This window comes from Schistocerca serialis, chromosome 2 (genome assembly GCF_023864345.2).
Source record: "Schistocerca serialis cubense isolate TAMUIC-IGC-003099 chromosome 2, iqSchSeri2.2, whole genome shotgun sequence".
Lineage (NCBI taxonomy): Eukaryota > Metazoa > Arthropoda > Insecta > Orthoptera > Acrididae > Schistocerca > Schistocerca serialis.
The window spans coordinates 242,110,097-242,130,129 of NC_064639.1; positions in this window are offsets into that span (position 1 = coordinate 242,110,097).

Consider the following 20,033-nt stretch of genomic DNA (forward strand, 5'->3'; position numbering starts at 1 on the left):
CAATGAATACCCGTTTATCTTCTGCATTTCTTCTGAGTGTAGCAATTTCAATGGCCAGTAGTGTATCTCGGAATGAAACAGATAACCTCGATATGAACAACAGAGACCACTGCAGAATCTTAGCCAACTGTTTTTATGCATTACCACACTTTAGAGAGCCAAAAGACATACTATAATTCAGTAAACCTGAAGAAAAATATCTTCGAAATGAAAAGAAAATGAACACAATTCAGAATTACAGAAAGAATTTTAAAGCACCAGGAGAAAACAACACAACAGAATAAATTGAAAAATACAAGATATCATGCAGCGTTTACGTAACGTAGATCGTGTGTAGATGAAATCAATAATCTGAAGATAACATCGCAATAAAGGGCCAAATAAGCTAAAGAATACTGTCTACAGTTGCAGATTTTAAAAAGGTTTGTAACTCTGTAAACATACAGATTTTATTCAAAATTCTTGAAGACACGTAACAGCCACAAGAGCTGTTAAAAGATACACTAGTACACACAAAATATAAAGTAAAATTCATGGGAGAAATTTCCTACTTATTTGAGATTGGGGCAGAAGTTAGATAGAGTGATGGACTATCTCCATTCTCGTTCAAATCTGTACTTGAAAAAGTGAAGTAATTGTCAGAACAAAATATCAAAAATGGAAGTACAAATTGGATGGAATATGCATAATCTCAAAATGGCTACTTCGACTTTTGTAGATAATTTAGCAATTTTGGCAGTGCAGACGTAGCAAAAAGCAGACAGAAATAAAAAAGGGCAAGAAGCACGACTACAAATCACGTTTGATAAGCGGAGATAACGACAACAAGACAGCAACATCCAAACAAAGCCCTGAGTATTACGATATCAGAAGAACACAAATTTAATTGTCTAGGAGAAATCATCCAGTCAAATGGCGGGGAAGAAGAAGCCACAAGAGAAAGATCATCACTTAATAATACATGTTTGTTTGTAATACAGTTCTCAGTGTATTGATGTGTTCTGAGAGTATGTTTTGTGTTGTTTCCAGTGATAAATAACAGTTTGCTGTGAGATGGCGAGTTGTACAAACCACTGCAGAGAACCAAAAAAGTTACAAATTAGTTTCATGTATGTCCTAAGGACGAAGAGACGAAACAAAAATGAATAATTGTTTGTACACGTCCCGATGTGTTTCCAGCTGTTCAAGTTTGTGTGTGATCAATACACTATGCTGATTCAGACTGAGAAAAGAACTTGAAAAGTGAGCAGCTGAATATTCCTCCGAAATGTAAGATAAAATCTGATGCTATTCCAACTCTCTATTTACCTCCCCCCCCTCCCCCCTCCCCCCTCCCCCCACCGAAGTGATTTACGGGATTTGTATTGTATTGTACTGTAAGTTAACCGGGGGCCTAGAAACGACGGAGAGGCTCTGTCCCAGATTTACGGGATAGTAATGAGCCTGATGATGAGAGAAAAATTCGAGAACAGAAACGAAGTTGCTATAGATCGATCAAACAGTTTTTACACGTACGTATATTAATAATTAAGAGGAAACTATGAGTACGGAAAACAAACAATGATTTAAGTGCGACAACGCCCGTTTGCTGGTCAGAAATTAGAAATCATGTAAAAAGAAATAAAAGCATTTGGGCAAAAGAATACAGAATTATAGGATCGTCTCTCTCGGCGTAGTGCTGACTTACTTCAATGAAAAACATTTGCAAAAAATGGCTGAGAGTTCTTTTTCTGACTGTCAGCAAGATGATGTATTAACTGATCATCTGAAGATATTTCAAGGGTTACAAATTTTGCATACCTTATAGAACATTAGTTTTTGTGAGTAGTATACAGAAATATCCTCTTCCCACTACAGTCACTGTGGAAAGAAAGCATTTTAACATTCCGCCTGATTTTACTGATTTATGCCTTACTATGAAGACACAATTGAAAAAGACTTCAGTCTCAGCTTCAATGAAATTAAAGTTAAGAGTTATTTATGTTTCGACCACGTAGAGGAGATTATCAGAGCGCCCCACAATAATGTTAAATTTATAATCATCAGAAGTTTAGCAGGAAAATGGATGGAGTCAATTTATTATAACTTTGACAGGGCTGTTTGTAAGGTCTTTTTGAGCGAAACCAATCAGGTCAGAGCAGATTTTGAATTTAAAGTGAGAGCATTTGTATAAGATGTGGGGTCTTCAAATAGAAAACGTAAACGGAACGAAAAGGTTACCTTTTATGACTCACGATTCGAAAATACATCATACGAAAGCAAAAAAGTATGGGTTTTTTGCCTTGCGCCTCGCGTGTTAAAGCTGTAAAAGAATCATCTGTTTGACGATGGTTGTTGATTTAATTTGACTGGTTTTATTTTTTTTATTTATTTATTTATTTATTTATTTATTTATTTTTTTTTTACGAAAAAGGGACAGAAATGTTCATTTAGCTGAACTTTAAATGAACGGTGTAGACCCATTTGCTGAGCATGGGGAACTGTTTAACAAAACAAGGTATCGCCTTTGATTATATTACCTCATTCTCATAATGAGCCTAATAAAATGAAAGGAAAAGTTAAAGAAAATTAGAACAAGTAAACTGTGACCATGACATTCGGTATACCGGGTGATGAAAAAGTCAGTATAAATTTAAATACTTAATAAACCACGGAAAAATGTAGATAGAGAGGTAAAAATTGAGACACATGCTTGGAATGACATGGGGTTTTATTAGAACCGAAAAAAACAAAGACGCGTGAAAGATCTCTTGCGCGCGTCGTTTGGTGATGATCGTGTGCTCAGCCGCCACTTTCGTCATGCTTGGCCTCCCAGGTCCCCAGACCTCAGTCTGTGCGATTATTGGCTTTGGGGTTACCTGAAGTCGCAAGTGTATCGTGATCGACCGACATCTCTAGGGATGCTGAAAGACAACATCCGACGCCAATGCCTCACCATAACTCCGGACATGCTTTACAGTGCTGTTCACAACATTATTCCTCGATTTCAGCTATTGTTGAAGAATGATGGCGGACAGATTGAGCATTTCTGTAAAGAACATCATCTTGGTTTGTCTTACTTTGTTATGCTAATTATTGCTATTCTGATCAGATGAAGCGCCATCTGTCGGATATTTGTTGAACTTTTGTATTTTTTTGGTTCTAATAAAACCCCATGTCATTCCAAGCATGTGTGTCAATTTGTACCTCTCTATCTACATTATTCCGTGATGTATTCAGTTTTCAAATTTATACTGACTTTTTGATCACCCGGTATATCAAAATGAAATGAGAAGAATAATAATTGAAAATCAAAAAAGAAAGAAAAGAAACCTACTGCCGATTTGCTAAATTTTGAGAAGGTTGTTTTAATATCTATGTACAGACTACGCTCTTCGCTTAAGCTGTTAATACCGAAAGGCTACACATATGTTATGTCATTAAGATGCAATCAGCATATGTAAGGGGACTGGAGACATACAACAATCACGCTTTGCCCAACATCGTCTCCCATGAATCAAGATTTTGATTTCAAGCCGCAATGCGAGTGAACTCATATCAGTTGCCTCATGCAAAAATGAGAATTGAATTGACATTTTAAGTGCTATTATTTTGTCAGAAACTCGAGATACAGCTGTAGGACCGTCATCTTTTAACACGCATGGCACTTCATGTCTACAGGAAAGCGAATACCCTATCAAAGAGTTTCAAAAATAAATATCAGAAGTGGACGTCGTGTTGATTATTACACCAAATACAAAAATGGCTCTGAGCACTATGGGACATAACCTCTGAGGTCATCAGTCCCCTAGAACTTAGAACTAGTTAAACCTAACTAACCTAAGAACATCACACACATCCATGCCCGAGGCAGGATTCGAACCTGCGACCGTAGCGGTCGCGCGGTTGCAGACTGTAGCACATCAAATACAAAGAGGAAAGTGTTGCAGATTAGGAAGAAAATGTTGACTTTCAAAGGAATTTGTTGTTAGACACTTTTCATGCCATGTTTTCGTGCGGTCGTCGACAGCTCTTGGCTGTCTCAAAAGTATAGTAGAAAGACGTCCGAGCTTCGACGGGACTCAACCAATAGGAGAACTTGACGCAAGAAACAGTCGGCAAGGCGTTGAGGTCACCAGACGAGGACACAGTCTTGCCTTCCGCTGTCTGCCGTGATGTCGACGTGCCGATTCTGCCTCACAGTATGGACGCTATATTTTGTGAAATTTAACCGACACCATCACGGATCATTGTGATACGATTACTGGCTCGCACGCATGTGCTGCATTTACGTCTCTGAATTTTACGTGGTTCTCAGATTCTACACCGTTAGATTTCTTTCCGCTATACATTCTGCAGTCGAGCTAAACGTGGTGAATGTAAGGTCTTTGTGCGCACATTTAACCTTTCACAGTACGTGTCATCAATATCCAATTTTATTTCAGTAGTTCAAGGTTTCAAGTTGCTTACCTCACTGCTCTTTACTTTTCAAATAGTATTTCAGCCATTCGTACTAATATGTGGTGGTTTTCTTTTGTCTGTGGTATCCACGTGGTACTGTAAAAGCACATGAGCCATTGAACTGGCTTTGTATATGAAATTTGACATCTTGTACTCTATTATTGAGCATTGCATTAAATGTGAACGTAATTCGTGATTCTTACGAGCGTATTTCCATTTCTCTTGATCCATGTCCAAATTACATGGCGAGTGCTTCATATTTCCAAACGAGTTCACCTAAGAACTACTTTCACCATACGTAATACGTTCACTTTCCTCACATGTAAAGACGTAGGAGAATAAACTATCTTAATCACAGAAGAGAATTTAATTAAATAAAGTTTTCATTTGTATATGTAAGTTCATGACGCAGTTCAACTTCGACACTCAAGTCAGTGAAGACGGAGAAGGCAGTGAAGACGGAGACAATGAAAATGATTTTTGCTACCACATTACCTCAGATATTTTCAATTTTCAAGGTGCTATATAATACAGAGAGCCATGACACATGAATATCTATAATATACAACTCTTATACATATAGAATGAGTAGCTGTATAAGGTCCACTGTAAGGATTATAGTTTCAGTTTCCTCTTACGTCCTCATTAAATTATTCCGTTGTGCTTTGCGAACTTTCTTGTCGTTATGCAACTAAAAAAAAAAGTTATTCAAATGGCGTTTAGTCACGTATGGCTCAGATTATATACTAGGACGTGCTGAAAAGTAATGTGCCTGATATTTTTTTTTGTGATAAAATTCTTAAAGACCTTTATATAAAACCAACAGTTCTACATCTTTATTCTTGATCACTATACACTTATTTCTTAGCGTAGTCACCCTGCGACAAACACAGTTCTTCAAACGAGAGACCAGTTTGTTGATACCATCACTTTAGAATGTCTGACTTTGTTGACGGCGCCGAAACCTCACCTTTGCTTGCACCGCTTCACCACTAGCCAAACGAAGTCCTCCAAAGTGTTCTTTAAGTTTAGGAAGCAGATGAAAATCAGATGGGACGAAGGCGGAACTGTATGGCGTCATCTTGTTGCAGATATCGCAGCGCCTGTGTGTGGTCTGGTACTGCCATGCTGAAGGAGAGGGTGCTCGAATTAGTAGATGGATTACAGCAAAATGTTCCTCACGCACAGAGAGAGCTACAAATCCTCGCACGAACGAGAAAACGGCTGACATCGAAGTAAGTGTCCAAGGAATAGTAAAGCAACTGAAATCACTCAACAGAGGAAAGTCCACTGGACCTGACCGAATACCAATTCGATTCTACACACACTACGCGAAAGAACCTTCCCCCCTTCTAACAGCCGTTTACGGCAAGTCTCTAGAGGAACGGAAGGTTCCAAATGATTGGAAAAGAGCACAGGTAGTTCCAGTTTTCAAGAAGGGTCGTCGAGCAGATGCGCAAAACTATAGGTCTGTTGTAGAATTTTAGAACATGTTTTTTGCTCGCGTATCATGTCATTTCTGGAAACCCAGGATCTACTCTGTAGGAATCAACATGGATTCCGGAGAAATGTATGGACACAAGCAGCACTGGTCACTCATCTTAGAAGATCGACTGAAGAAACGCAAACCTCCGTTGGTAACATTTGTAGGTTATAGGAGATCTTTTGACTATGTGGACTGGTGCACACTCCTTCAAATTCCGAGGGTAGAAGGGATAAAAGACAGGGAGCGGAAGGCTGTTTACAACTTTCAGCGAAATCTGGCAGCATTGATGAGAGTCGAGTGATATGAAAGGGAAGCAGTGGTTGGGAAGAGCGTGAGACAGGGTTTCAGCCTGTCACCGATGTTAATGAATCTCTATGTTGAACAAGCAATAAAAGGAACCAAGGACAAAGGTGGAGAGAGAATTAAAGTTCGGAGAGAATAAATAAAATTTGAGTACTGCCAATATCATTGCAATTCTCTTAGAGACAACAAAGGGCTTGGAAGAGCAACTTGATAGTGTCATGAAAAGAGCACATAAGACAAGCATCAACAAAAATAAAACAAGTGTAATGGAATGTAGTCGAGTGAAACCAGATGATGCTGAGGAAATTAGAATGGGAAACGGGACGCTACAAGAATCAGATGAGTTTTGTTATTGGCATCAAAATAACTGATTATGGCCAAAGTAGAAAGAATATAAAATGTAAACTGATGGTAGCAAGGAAAGTAATATGAAAAAGAGACATTTGTTGACATCTTACATAAATGAAAGTGAATGAAAGTGAAGATATTATAGCCTTGAGCAGAAGGGTAACGTGGATGATAATTAGTTCAGACAAGAAGACAATAGAAACTTTGGAAATATGGTACTGTTGAGGAATGCTGATCAGTGTTGCCAACTTAGAGGATTTTCCACTAAACCTGATGGTTTCTACCCTCCTTTTAGTGGCGAAATAATGGTTCTGGTGGCTGGTGGATTTTATTGTGGTTTAGTAGAATTCAGTTTCAGTTACTGAAAATGCGATTTCTCAACCACTAAACTGTTTTTATGTTTCGAAATATGTTATTTCTACTTTATTTGATGTCAGGAGTATTTAACTTTAACTGCGAAGACAATACTGATGCATTATAATGTGACATCAAACAAACCATCACAGTCGATAGAATACATTGGGGGATTCCCTGTAGAATGAACAGTATTTAGTAGCACGTAGTTATAGTTCATTTCACTAGCGAAGGTGGCTTGCGCAGGTGCAGAGAGTGCAGCAACCGGTTTCAAACAATGGGTGCTCACTTATTTCATTGTCGCTTCGAATAACCACTGAGCGCTTGTTGGCTAACGCAGGCTGCGTCAGTTCAGACGCTCAGGAAAAGTAAATGGACGGTCGCCGTTCGTGGTGTGCACTATACAATTGTGATTCTCAGTGTATGATATTATTTCACGACTTTATACGCGTATGACTATGTCAAAGCCACAATATACGAAAAAGTTTTGGGATTCTTGGCTTCCAGACCCATATTTAAAAGATTGGCTTCAAGTTATTGAAAAGTACTACGAGACAGGTAGCGAAGCGCAAATTTTGTGGTACAGTTTTAAGGGGTCACTATGTAGATTTGAAGTCTCATGGGATGTCAAAGATGTATCTACAACATAAAAAGGTAAGCAACCTTTTTCTTAAGTGATTAGTCATTTATTGATCGGTTTTACACCTTTGGCCGGTATTTGACTAAGTAAATTGTGGCAGGTTGTAACTATTCAGTCAAAAATTGCTTTTAAGTCAGAACCCATACAGAATAAAAAAAGGAAGAAGCAAGACTTGCATTATTCACAACCATCCATACTAGTATACGTGTAGTCGACCATTTGGGGAGGTAATTAATCACAGTCATGAAAAAGATATCGAAAACGTTAAGCTGTGCCGAACTAAGTGCACCTAAGTTATAAAAAAAGTGTTAGCACCGCATTTAACTGACATTCTAAATAAGATTGCAAACATCAACCATTAGTTTATTAATTGATGACTCTACTGATATTGCTGTACATAAATGCTTGTGACTGATTATAGTCTATTACAGTAAATTAGATGAAAAAATAGTATCTACATACCTTGACCTCGCTGAACTGCACGAGTGTAATATTGAAGCTATTGTCGCTGCTATAAAGAATACACTTCGACGATTCGATCTGCGACTTCAAAATTTAATGGGCAGTGGTACAGACAATGCCTCTGTCATGGTTGGAGTAAATAACGGAATAGTTAAGAAATTGAAAGAAGAGGTACCACATCTGATTTTAGCACATTGCTTGTCCCAATCGTTGCGACTGGCTGTTTTATTTGCTGCAAAATAATTTTTACCGAGAAATTTGGAGTTTTTAGCTAAAGAGATATATGACTGGTTTAGTCGCTCCTCTTCCAGACAGTCTCTTTACAAGAACCTATACAAAATTATCAACGATTAACAGAAATCGTTAAAAATAATTCAGTCATACCAGACAAGGTGGTTATCAATACAATCCTATGTATCAAGAATATACACGCAATGGTCAGAGCTAAAAACACATTTTTCCTAACCTAACCTAATCTAGCAATATTGTGAAAAGGAAAATTGCTACTCATAATATAGCGGAGATGCTGAGTAGGGGGAGGGATAGTATGGTGGGGGTGGCGGACAGTGAATTGCTGTAGGTTAGACAGAGGGCAGGGGAGAGGTGGGAAGGGGGGGGGGGAAGGCGAAAAAGGAGAGAAGTAAAATGACTGAGTGTGATAGTGGAATGACGCTGTGTAGTGCTGGAATGGCAACAGGGAAGGGGCTGGATGGATGAGGACCGTGACTAACAAAAGGTTCAGGCCAGGAGAGTTACAGGAACGTAGGATGTATTGCAGGGAGAGTGCAATTCAGAAAAGCTGATGTTGGTGGGAATGATGCATATGGCACAGGCTGTGAAGCAGTTAATGAAATGGTGTCATGTTTGGCAGTGTGTTCATCAACAGGGTGGTCCACTTGTTTCTTGGGTACAGTTTGTCGGTGACCATTCATGTGGACAGACAGTTTTTTGGTTGTCATGCCCACATAGAATGCAGCACAGTGGTTGTAGATCAAGTGACTAGTTTTACAGGTGGCTGTGCCTTTGATGGGATCGGTGATGTTCGTGACCAGACTGGAGTAGGTGGTGGTGGGATTATGTATGGGACAGGTCTTGCATCTAGGTCTATTACATGGGTACGAACCCTGAGGTGAGGGGTTCGAAGCAGGGGTTGATAAGGATGGACGAGTCTATCGTGTACGTTTGGTGGATGGTGGAATACCACTGTGGGAGGGATAGAAAGGATAGTGGGCAGGACATTTCTCACTTCAGGCATCATGAAAGGTAGTCGAAACCCTGGTCGAGAATGTAATTCAGTTGCTCCAGTCCTGGGTGGTACTGAGGGGAATGCTCCTCTGTGGCCAGACAGTGGGACTTTGGGAGGTGGTAGGAGACCAGAAAGACATGGCATGGAAGATTTGCTTTTGTAAAAGGCTGGAAGGATAATTACAGTCTGTGAAGACATCAGTGAGACCTTCAGCATATTTCAAGAGGGACCACTCGTCACTGCAGGTGCGACGACCACAGGTAGCTAGGCTGTACGGAAGGGACTTCTTGGTTTGGAATTGGTGGCATCTGTCAATGTGGAGCTATTGTTGGTGGTAGGATATGGACAGAGGTACTGATATAGCCACCCTTCCTAGGTTTGGATCTACACCAGGGTTTAGACTACCTTTTGTCATCTCCCGAAGTGAGAAATGTCCTGCCCACTAGCCTTCCCATCCCTCTCAATTGGTGTTCTGCTGTCCACCGAACCTACACAATATACTCGTCAATCCTTACCCACCCCCTGCTCCTAACCCCTCACTTCATGGCTCCTATCCCTGTAATAGACCTAGATGCAAGACCTGTCCCATACATCCTACCATCACCACCTACTCCAGTCCAGTCACGAACATCACCTATCCCATCAAAGGCAGGGCCACCTGTGAAACAAGTCACATGATCTACAACCACTGTGCTGCATTCTATGTGGGCGTATCAACCAACAAGCTGTCTGTCTGCATGAATGGCCACCAACAAAATGTGGCCAAGAAACAAGCGGACCACCCAGTTGCTGAACATGTTGCCAGACATGACACACTCATTCCAGTGACTTCTTCATAGCCTGTGCCATATGGAACTTTCCCATCAACATCATATTTTCTGAATTTCACATGTGGGAACTCTCCCTGCACTATGTCCTACATTCCCATAACCCTCTTGGCCTTAACCTTCGTTAGTCACTGTCGTCGCCCATCCAGCCCCTTCCCTGTTCCTATTCCAGCACTACACAACCATCATTCCCCCATCACTCTTTTGTCATCTCTCCTTTTCCGCTACTTCCCCCCCCCCTTTCCCCACCTCTCTGTAGCCCTCTGTCTAACCTGCAGCATTTCATTGTCTGTCACCCCCACCATACTATCCCTTCCCCTCCCCAACCCAGCCTCCTCCTTACCCCCATCCAGTCACCACTTCCAGCATGGATTGGTGCTGCTGCTCACATTGTGGTTCAGTTGCCTGAGACTGCAGTTGGGTGTTAAGTTGCATGCGCGCGGGTGTGCGAGCGTGTGTGTGTGTGTGTGTGTGTGTGTGTGTGTGTGTGCGCGCGCGCGCGCGCGCGCGCGCGCGCGTGTGTGTGTGTGTGTGTGTGTGTGTGTGTGTGTGTGTGTGTGTATTGTTGACGAAGGCCTTAATGGCCGAAATCTTTATTTGTGACAGTCTTTTTGTTGTGCCTATATGCACCTCAACATCTCCGCTATATGGTGAGTAGCAAGTTTCCTTTTCATAATATTGTTACATTCCATCCTGGATTTTCCATTGTTTGATTTTCCGTAGCTAAAGAGCGTGAACGATGTCACGTGGCAGAGTTATTGCACGCTATGTATGCGAACGACCTTAATTAAGCATATATTTCTGTTTTATGTCCAATATTAATTGAAACAAACAGAGTCAATAAAATATTCGTGTCGGAAGATACAGATCACACCAAACCCTTTGATTTGTTGACCAACCTGATACATATGCAAAGTTACGTTACCTGCAAATAAAGTTAATATTTTTACTCTAAATATTCATGATTTCTTCGATCGAAGATTTTATTTGGGATTCCGCTTTGAAAAGCAGTTGCTTGAAATAAGAGAAAAAGGATTACCACGGGAAGACGAAGAAATGTTGCGTCAACGGTGCACAACATTTATGGTAAGTCTGTTAGAATAAATGAAAAACAGGTTACCCGAAAATTTGACGTTGATGAAAAAAATTTCCAAAATAAGTTTTGAACAAGCACTTAATCACAACAAAGAAAATGAGACTGATATAATGACTCAGTTTAACAGAAGCGTAGAATTTATAGAAAGAGTGGATGATCAGTGGCGACAAATTCATTTGTTGAACTGGAAAGAGACCAAAGATACAAAAAGATTTGGAATGAAGTATTGCATTTCAAAGATGCTCAAGAGGAATCCAGGAATTAACGACTTTTGTGATTACTCTCCTAATACTGCCTCATTCCAATGCCAATGTTGAAAGGCTATTTAGCAGTATGAATGTAATAAAAAAACACGCAGAGGAATAGAATTAAGTTAAATTTTTTAACTGTTGTTGAAGAATATGCTGTGTTTTGAGGTTGAAAGGAAAATGCTGCTACGAATATGAAATTCCAGTAAACGTTGTAAATGCAAAGAATCGTATCAATCCAAACCCGACGATGTTGGTGATGTAGACAAAAATTATTCATCTGAAGAAAATGAATTCATTTAAATAATTACCCGTCCACAGCTCGTGGTCGTGCCGTAGAGTTCTCGCTTCCAGGGCCCGGGTTCCCGGGTTCGATTCCCGGCTGGGTCAGGGATTTTCTCTGCCTCGTGATGACTGGGTGTTGTGTGATGTCCATAGTTTAGTTTGGTTTAAGTAGTTCTAAGTTCTAGGGGACTGATGACCATAAATGTTAAGTTCCATAGTGCTCAGAGCCATTTGAACCAAATAATTAGCTGTTGTTATAGAACTTTTTGTATGTTCCTGACGCTGACTTGCTGATTTATTTATTATATGTTCATTTAATGATTGTGAATATTTTATTACTTAATAATAAAGGAAACTAATTACTAATAGACTTATTGTTTTCTTTCATAATAATTTTAAAAAAACATTTATCGGAAATTTTAGAGATTACGAGAGTAGGGGCTTTTTTTTAGTGGATTTCTGGTGGCTTTTGCACTTGAAACTGGTGGGGAGCTCACTTTCACTGTTGACAACGTTATACTGATGGTTACAGGCGAAAATCGATGAACTAATTCTAACAGGGGAAAACTCGTAGGCTGGCTAAATGAAGGGAGCGGTTAATACGAAACATCCTGAGGCTTCTAGAAATGGTCAATTATGGTTGAACTGCAGAAAATTAGTCGCAGGTAAATAATGTATGTTATTTGTCTCACATAATCTATTTTTTGACAACACTGACATGATGGAAAATCATTGTAAGTGCTAATGACCCAGTGAACTGCATTCTAAGCTGAAGCACATTCACCCACACACACTTGTTGCTCCAACATCGTGAGAGCATTAGTGTGGGCACTGAAAGGCAGATATGAATGCAGTATCGCTCTTCGGGTGAAACTGAGCGCTAGAAGTTAATGGAAGAGGCGGTTTCATGAAAGGCGACACCGGGATCGGAAATGAGGCAGCGGCACAGCTACCTGCTGAAACATTTATTGGGACAAATCGATTCTCCACTCGCGTCGGCTGCCAATTAGGCCGAATAAACGGAACACGATCGGCGGCGGTGGAGCCGCGCGCACGCGCCCAGGCCGGAACGGGTTCCGGGCAGCAGGTTGGCGGGCTGCCGCCAGGTGGCAGATGCTATCGCGTCCGGCGCCGACCATTAGGCGAGTGTCGCGAGCCAATTAGCAGGCCGACAATCAGGGCAACGGAGCCGGGCTCTTAACACGACACAACACAACACAGATAGCGCCAGCCCCGGAGCAGCTTCAGCTTCCACCTTTACTGTATTAGTAAGCTCACATCCCGGAACCCGCTACAAGGGGCATATTGCCTACATGACGGCTTCCAGGGTAACAAAAATTCCATTTGCAATGTTTCAGCCGGCCGAAGTGGCCGTGCGGTTAAAGGCGCTGCAGTCTGGAACCACAAGACCGCTACGGTCGCAGGTTCGAATCCTGCCTCGGGCATGGATGTTTGTGATGTCATTAGGTTAGTTAGGTTTAACTAGTTCTATGTGCTAGGGGACTAATGACCTCAGAAGTTGAGTCCCATAGTGCTCAGAGCCATTTGAACCATTTTTTTGCAATGTTTCATGCAAATACTGGCCGAATTTAAAAATTTAAAATGCTTTCATAGCCTGCTCTTAAAGAGGCATAATCTTATGTTAAAATTTCAACACACTAGAGCACTGCTATGCTCCCAAATACTTAGGTGTGGAGCTGGGCAAACCTCTATCATTTGATCAGCACTGTTTGGACACCAAGCAAAAGGCCAGTGCTAGGATTAGTATCATTAGTAAACTGACCAATAAAAGCTCGGATGCTAACCCACAAGTGCTTCGAACAACAGCCATCGCACTCAGTTTGTCGTCAGTTGAATACGACGCACCTGTGCAAAAGAATTCGATCCATGTGAAACAGATTGGTGTGGCTGCATTATATAAGGATATTTGAAGCCCAGGCCGACAGAGAAGATCTACCTTCTCATATTCAAAACTTCCCCCCCACCCCCCCCCCCCCCCCCCCAGCCACGGCCCCAAACCTCAATTTACGGCGGAAAGTGGCCGCTGAGTGCAAAGAAAGAAACAAGTGACAGATAATCGCCACACTCTACAGAGTCACCAAAACAGCCGAAGTGACTTCGCTCAAGAATTACACTACTGACCATTAAAATTGCTACACCAAGAAGAAATGCAGACGATAAACGGGTATTCATTGGACAAATATACTAGAACTGACATCTGATTGCATTTTCACGCAATTTGGGTGCATAGATCCTGAGAAATCAGTACCCAGAACAACTACCTCTGGCCATAATAACGGCCTTGATACGCCTGGGCATTGAGTCAAACAGAGCTTGGATGGCGTGTACAGGTACAGCTGCCCATGCAGCTACAACACGATACCACAATTCATCAAAAGTAGTGACTGGCGTATTGTGACGAGCCAGCTGCTCCGCCATCATTGACCAAACATTATCAATTGATGAGAGGTTTGGAGAATGTGCTAGCCAGGGCAGCAGTCGAACATTTTCTGTATCCAGAAAGGCCCGTTCAGGACCTGCAACATGCGGTCGTGTATTATCCTATTGAAATGTAGGGTTTCGAAGGGATCGAATGAAGAGTAGAGACACGGGTCGTAACACATCTGAAATGTAACGTCCACTGTTCAAAATGCCGACAATGCGAACAAGGGGTGACCGAGACATGTAACCAATGGTACCCCATACCACCACGCCGCGTCATACGCCAGTATGGCGATGACGAATACACGCTTCCAATGTGCGCACACCGCGATGGCGCCAAACACGGATGGGACCATCATGATGCTGTAAACAGAACCTGGATTCATCCGAAAAAATGACGTTTTGCCATTCGTGCACCCAGGTTCGTCGTTGAGTACACCATCGCAGGCGCTGTTGTCTGTGATGCAGCGTCAAGGGTAACCGCAGTCATCGTCCCCGAACTGATAGTCCATGCTGCTGCAAAACGTCGTCAAACTGTTCGTGGAGATGGTTGTTGTCTTGCAAACGTCCCCATCTGTTGACTCAGGGATCGAGACGTGGCTGGACAATCCGTTACAGCCATTCCGGTGAGATGCCTGTCATCTCGACTGCTAGTGATACGAGGCCGTTGGGATGCAGCACGGCGTTCCGTATTAACCTCCTGACCCCACCGATTCCATATTCTGCTAACAGTCATTGGATCTAGACCAACGCGAGTAGTAATGTCTCTACGATCCGACCTCTATCAACGTCGGAAACGTGATGGTACGCATTTCTCCTCCTTACACGAGGCATCACAACAACGTTTCACCAGGCAACTTCGGTCAACTGCCGTTTGTGTATGAGAAATCGGTTGGAAACTTTCCTCATGTCAGCACGTTGTAGGTGTCACCACCGGCGCCAACCTTGTGTGAATGCTATGAAAAGCTAATCATTTGCATATCACAGCATCTTCTTCCTGTCGATTACATTTCACGTCTGTAGCACCTCATCTTCGTGGTGTAGCAATTTTAATGGCCAGTAGTGTAGCTTTCTTTGGACGTCAGAGCCTGTTAAGTCACCGTCGAAGAGAGGAGACTTCAGCTATGAAAGGAGACAACACCAAATCCTACCCTGGAGCGACTAGCGCCTCACACTGCAAGTATAAACTTGCCTGAAGGGGCTACTTCGACGGGGAACCACTTCCTCACTGAGGGAATGTCCAAACAGGCCCACCTACTGGCGTTTCCAGACCTCAGCGTAAACTGCAGCCCGCTAGATTTACAGCTAGGTAATAGTGTGTGTGTGTGTGTGTGTGTGTGTGTGTGTGTGTGTGTGTGTGTGTGTGTATGTGTGTGTGTGTGGGTGGGTGGGTGTGGGTGTGTGTGGGTGTGGGTGTGTGGTTTGAGGTTTTCGGGCGCTAAACAGCGTGGTCATCAGCGCCCAAACGCATAGAAACAGGAACACATGCGATGAAGGGAAGAAGACGGACAGCGAAAAAGGAGAACGGCTAAAAGACACAGGCCTGACGCAGTTCCAAATCCTCACATACAGAGGCAAAACAAGTAGAGAAGAAACGCACTAAGAAAGGAAAGGAAACACAAGGAAAAGAGAACAGAAATCGACGTGAAACAAGTACAGTAGGTAATCGTGACTGGCGGACCTCTTACCTAAAACCTGGGTGAGCCAGTCACCCATCAGCACATTAAAATCCTCTCCCTAAAATCCGAGGCAACAAATTGGACAGGACACAAAACCGTAAGACCTTAACCACAGTCGTTGCGTCGTCTTGCAAAATAGAGGGCAAATCCGGTGGCAAGGAAACCACCGCCCTCTGGTCAGAGAGTAAAGGACAGTCAAGTAAAATGTGGCGGACAGTAATCTGGACGCCACAAGCACTGCAGATTGGGAGGTCCTCCCACCGGAGTAAAAAACCATGCTTTAAGGGACTGTGCCCGATGCGGAGGCGAGTGAGGAGAACCTCATCCCGCCTGCATGGCTGGTAGGACGTACGCCATGGCCGCGTGGTGGCCTTGACCAGACGCAGCTTATTTTCACCGACTGCCGGCCACTCCTCTTCCCATTGACGCATAACACGAAAACGCAAAAGGAGGTAACAGCAAGGAGGGGGACGGCACATTCAACAACGTGGGGGAGGGAACATGCATCTTTGGCAGCCACATCCGCCTGTTCGTTTCTCCTAATACCCATGTGCCCCGGCACCCAGCAGAAAGAAACCTCCGTCCCCTGCCGTTGCAGGTGGAGCAGGGCATCATGGATGTTCTGGACGACCGTATCCACTGGGTACAAGTGTTGCATGGTCTGAAGGGCACTCAGATGATAAACTTAAGACTGGGAACACATCTCGTCTGCTCCAATGCCCGCAAGATCGCAAACAATTCGGCATCAAAGATGGTTGACGACTCGATCAGGGAAAACAACAGCACAAACAACAGAGTCCCCCTGTTTAGAGCCATCCGTAAATACTGGTACATGGTCGGGATGCTGGTTTAAAATATCGTAAAATAAGGAGGTAAAAACAAACGCACGAGTGCAGCTCCTCCGGTACTCTGACAAGTCTAAAAGGACGGTGGGCCTCTGGAGCAACCAGGGAGGCAGGCGGGTAAAACCCTGTAGTTGGGGTGCCACACGCTCCACACTAAGGGACTCAAGCAAATGCTTGGCACGAATCCCAAATGGTCTCGTTGCCCTTGGACGACTGGAAAGGAGACGTTCCATAGGCGGTCGGGCAACAGTAGGGTACGCAGGGGAGGTAGGACAGGCAAGGAATTGACACACCCGTCGCACCATGAGGAGTTTCCGCCGGATGGCGAGCGGCGGTTCCCCTGCCTCAGCACACAGGCTGCGGATGGGACTGGTACGGAAGGCACCAGTGGCCAGCCTGATACCCTCATGGTGTACTGCGTCAAGAATCTTCAGATACGAAGGCCTCGCTGACCCATACACGGTGCATCCATAGTCAAGACGCGACCGGACGAAAGCCCTATAAAACTGCAGCAGACGCCCCCGATCTGCTCCCTAGGTCCGATGGCTCACACACTTCAAAATATTCAGTGCCTTCAGGGCACGCACCTTGAGGTCTCTAAGGTGCGGCAACCACGACAACTTGGAAACAAAAGTGAGGCCCAGGAACCTCACAGTGTCGCTAAAAGAAAGAATGGTGTCCCTCAGATGCAATTCAGGGGAGGTAAAAGCACGTCGAGAACGATTAAAATGAACACACAAACATTTGTCTGCAGAAAAGGTAAAATCCGTCTTCGCAGTCCATGCCTGTAATCGCTTTATTGTAAGCTGCAGCTGCCGACTAGCAGCGACAAGACTGGAGGAAGAATAGAAAACAGCAAAATCATCCACAAACAAGGAGCACTGGGCCGGACTCCGGATAGTGGACGTGATACTGTTAATGGCGATGGCAAAGAGGGTGACACTTAAAACGCTTCCCTGAGGAACACCATTCTCCTGCACATACAAATCAGATAGCACCAACCCAATATCGAAAGAGGCGGCGGGAAAGAAAGGACCGAATGAAGATGGGGAGATGGCCACAAAAGCCCCACTGATGGAGTTGATTGAGGATAAGGCGGTGCCAAGTAGTGTCATACGCCTCATTAATGTCAAAAAATACACCTAGAAAATGCTGGTTACGTAGGAAGGCCTGCTGGATGGCCGCTTCAAGCAGGGTCCAGTTGTCTATAGTTGAACATCTCCGAAAGCCACACTGAGAGTGGCTAAGGAGCTGCCTGGTCTCGAGCAGCCAAACCAGGCCACGGTTGACTATGCGTTCCAATGTCTTCCCGACACAGCTCGTCAAAGAAATACTCCGATAACTACTGGGATGCATTCGGTCCTTTCCCGGTTTGAGGAGGGGAACCAAAATCGCCTCCCTCCACGAGTCAGGGAACGTGCCGGATGACCATATCATATTAAAACAATTCAGGAGAACTTCCTTTGATGGCAGCAACAAGTGCCGCAGCATGCCGTACAGGATTTGATCATCACCTGGCGCAGTATCATGAGCCACAGACAGCGCCGAATCCATCTGTGTAGCTGATTATTGGGCAAAACGTATTTAAAATTTAGGTTTTATTACAGTTGACTTATACTAGATTTTAATATATTGTGTTCTGGACACGAAAAAAAAACCAAGGAATAAAAATAAACGTAGTAAGTATTACAGTTAGAAACTGTGCCTTGAGACAGCATAATGATGGCGTGCAAATATCCGGAATTTATTTATCGAGCATTTCAAAAAAAGAGCACTGGCGACTTCCAAGAAAATTTACACACAATTTGAAACATTTACGACACTTTTTCTCGCTGGCACCCCAAACAAAATGATGAAAGGAAAAATGTTTAACTCTCAAAACACTTTCGTTGTTTATCCAGTAAAATTTCGGCGTCAGACGTGACGTTTTAATTTCTTATTTCTTTGGTTCAAATGGTTCAAATGGCTCTGAGCACTATGGGACTTAACAGCTGTGGTCATCAGTCCCCTAGAACTTAGAACTACTTAAACCTAACCAACCTAAGGACATCACACACATCCATGCCCGAGGCAGGATTCGAACCTGCGACCGTAGCAGTCGCGCGGTTCCGGACTGCGCGCCTAGAACCGCGAGACCACCGCGGCCGGCTCTTATTCCTTTACTACTATATTCGAAACACAGTCATACTTACATATATCACTGCATATTTGCAAATATCATTGCGTATACCTCCAAAATTATAGTACTGTATAATACAGAGTTCAAGAGAAACGACGTCATAATAGCTTTTCTGGAAACGGATAGCAAATTACCTAGACTCGCTCATCCAGTGGACAATCTAAAACTAACAAAACCAACATAATTAGGGTTTTCCGTCTTCAACAATCAAGGTTTTACACGCTTCACATCAGTTGTTCAGCACGTTAACTCATTTGTAATCAGACGTTTGAACCTGTTTTATAATAGAAGTTCAATTCTTTAAGGAATCGTCAGTTTACCGATACTTACACCATTCGATCAGAAATATCCTGATGCAGAATCGACTACTAGTTGACAGAGGAGGTGGACCCATCACTATGGTAGGAAGCAGAGAGAATTTTGCTGTCAACAGAGAAGCAACACTGTGCCGGAAAGACAGCTTAGTGACCTAAAATGTGGACTGCTCATTGAGTGTCACCTGAATAACAAATCCATCTGGGATATTTCAGCTCCGCTAAAGCTGCCTGAGTGGACTGTTGGTGATTATGAAGGAGAAATGCGAAAGAGCAACCACAGCTGAACCAGAAACAGCATAACTCATCTAGTGAAGAGAGGATTGCAGAAGGATGCTGTAAAAATTGCATAAAATGAGAGAATGGAAACACTTTTGAGCTGCAAATTACTACCATCATCCCAGATGGAACAATGACTATGCCTACGGAGTTGAAAAGAATGTGGTACAATGGTCGAGTAGCTCCTAATAAGCCACACATTTCTGTAGTCAATACTAACGACTCCTGGGGTGGTGTAACGAGCGACGGCATTAGACAATGGGTGATTGGAAACGAGTGATCACGCTGTACTCTCTGGCAATCTCATCTAAGGTTTTAAGTATGGCAAATGCTTGAAAAATGTTGCCTGCCATCACGTGCAGTTGTTGTTGTTGTGGTCTTCAGTCCTGGGAGTGGTTTGATGCAGCTCTTCATGCTACTCTATCCTGTGCAAGCTGCTTCATCTCCCAGTACTTATTACATCCTACATCCTTCTGAATCTGCTTAGTGTTTTCATCTGTTGGTCTCCCTCTACGATTTTTACCCTCCACGCTGCCCTCCAATGGTAAATTTGCAATCCC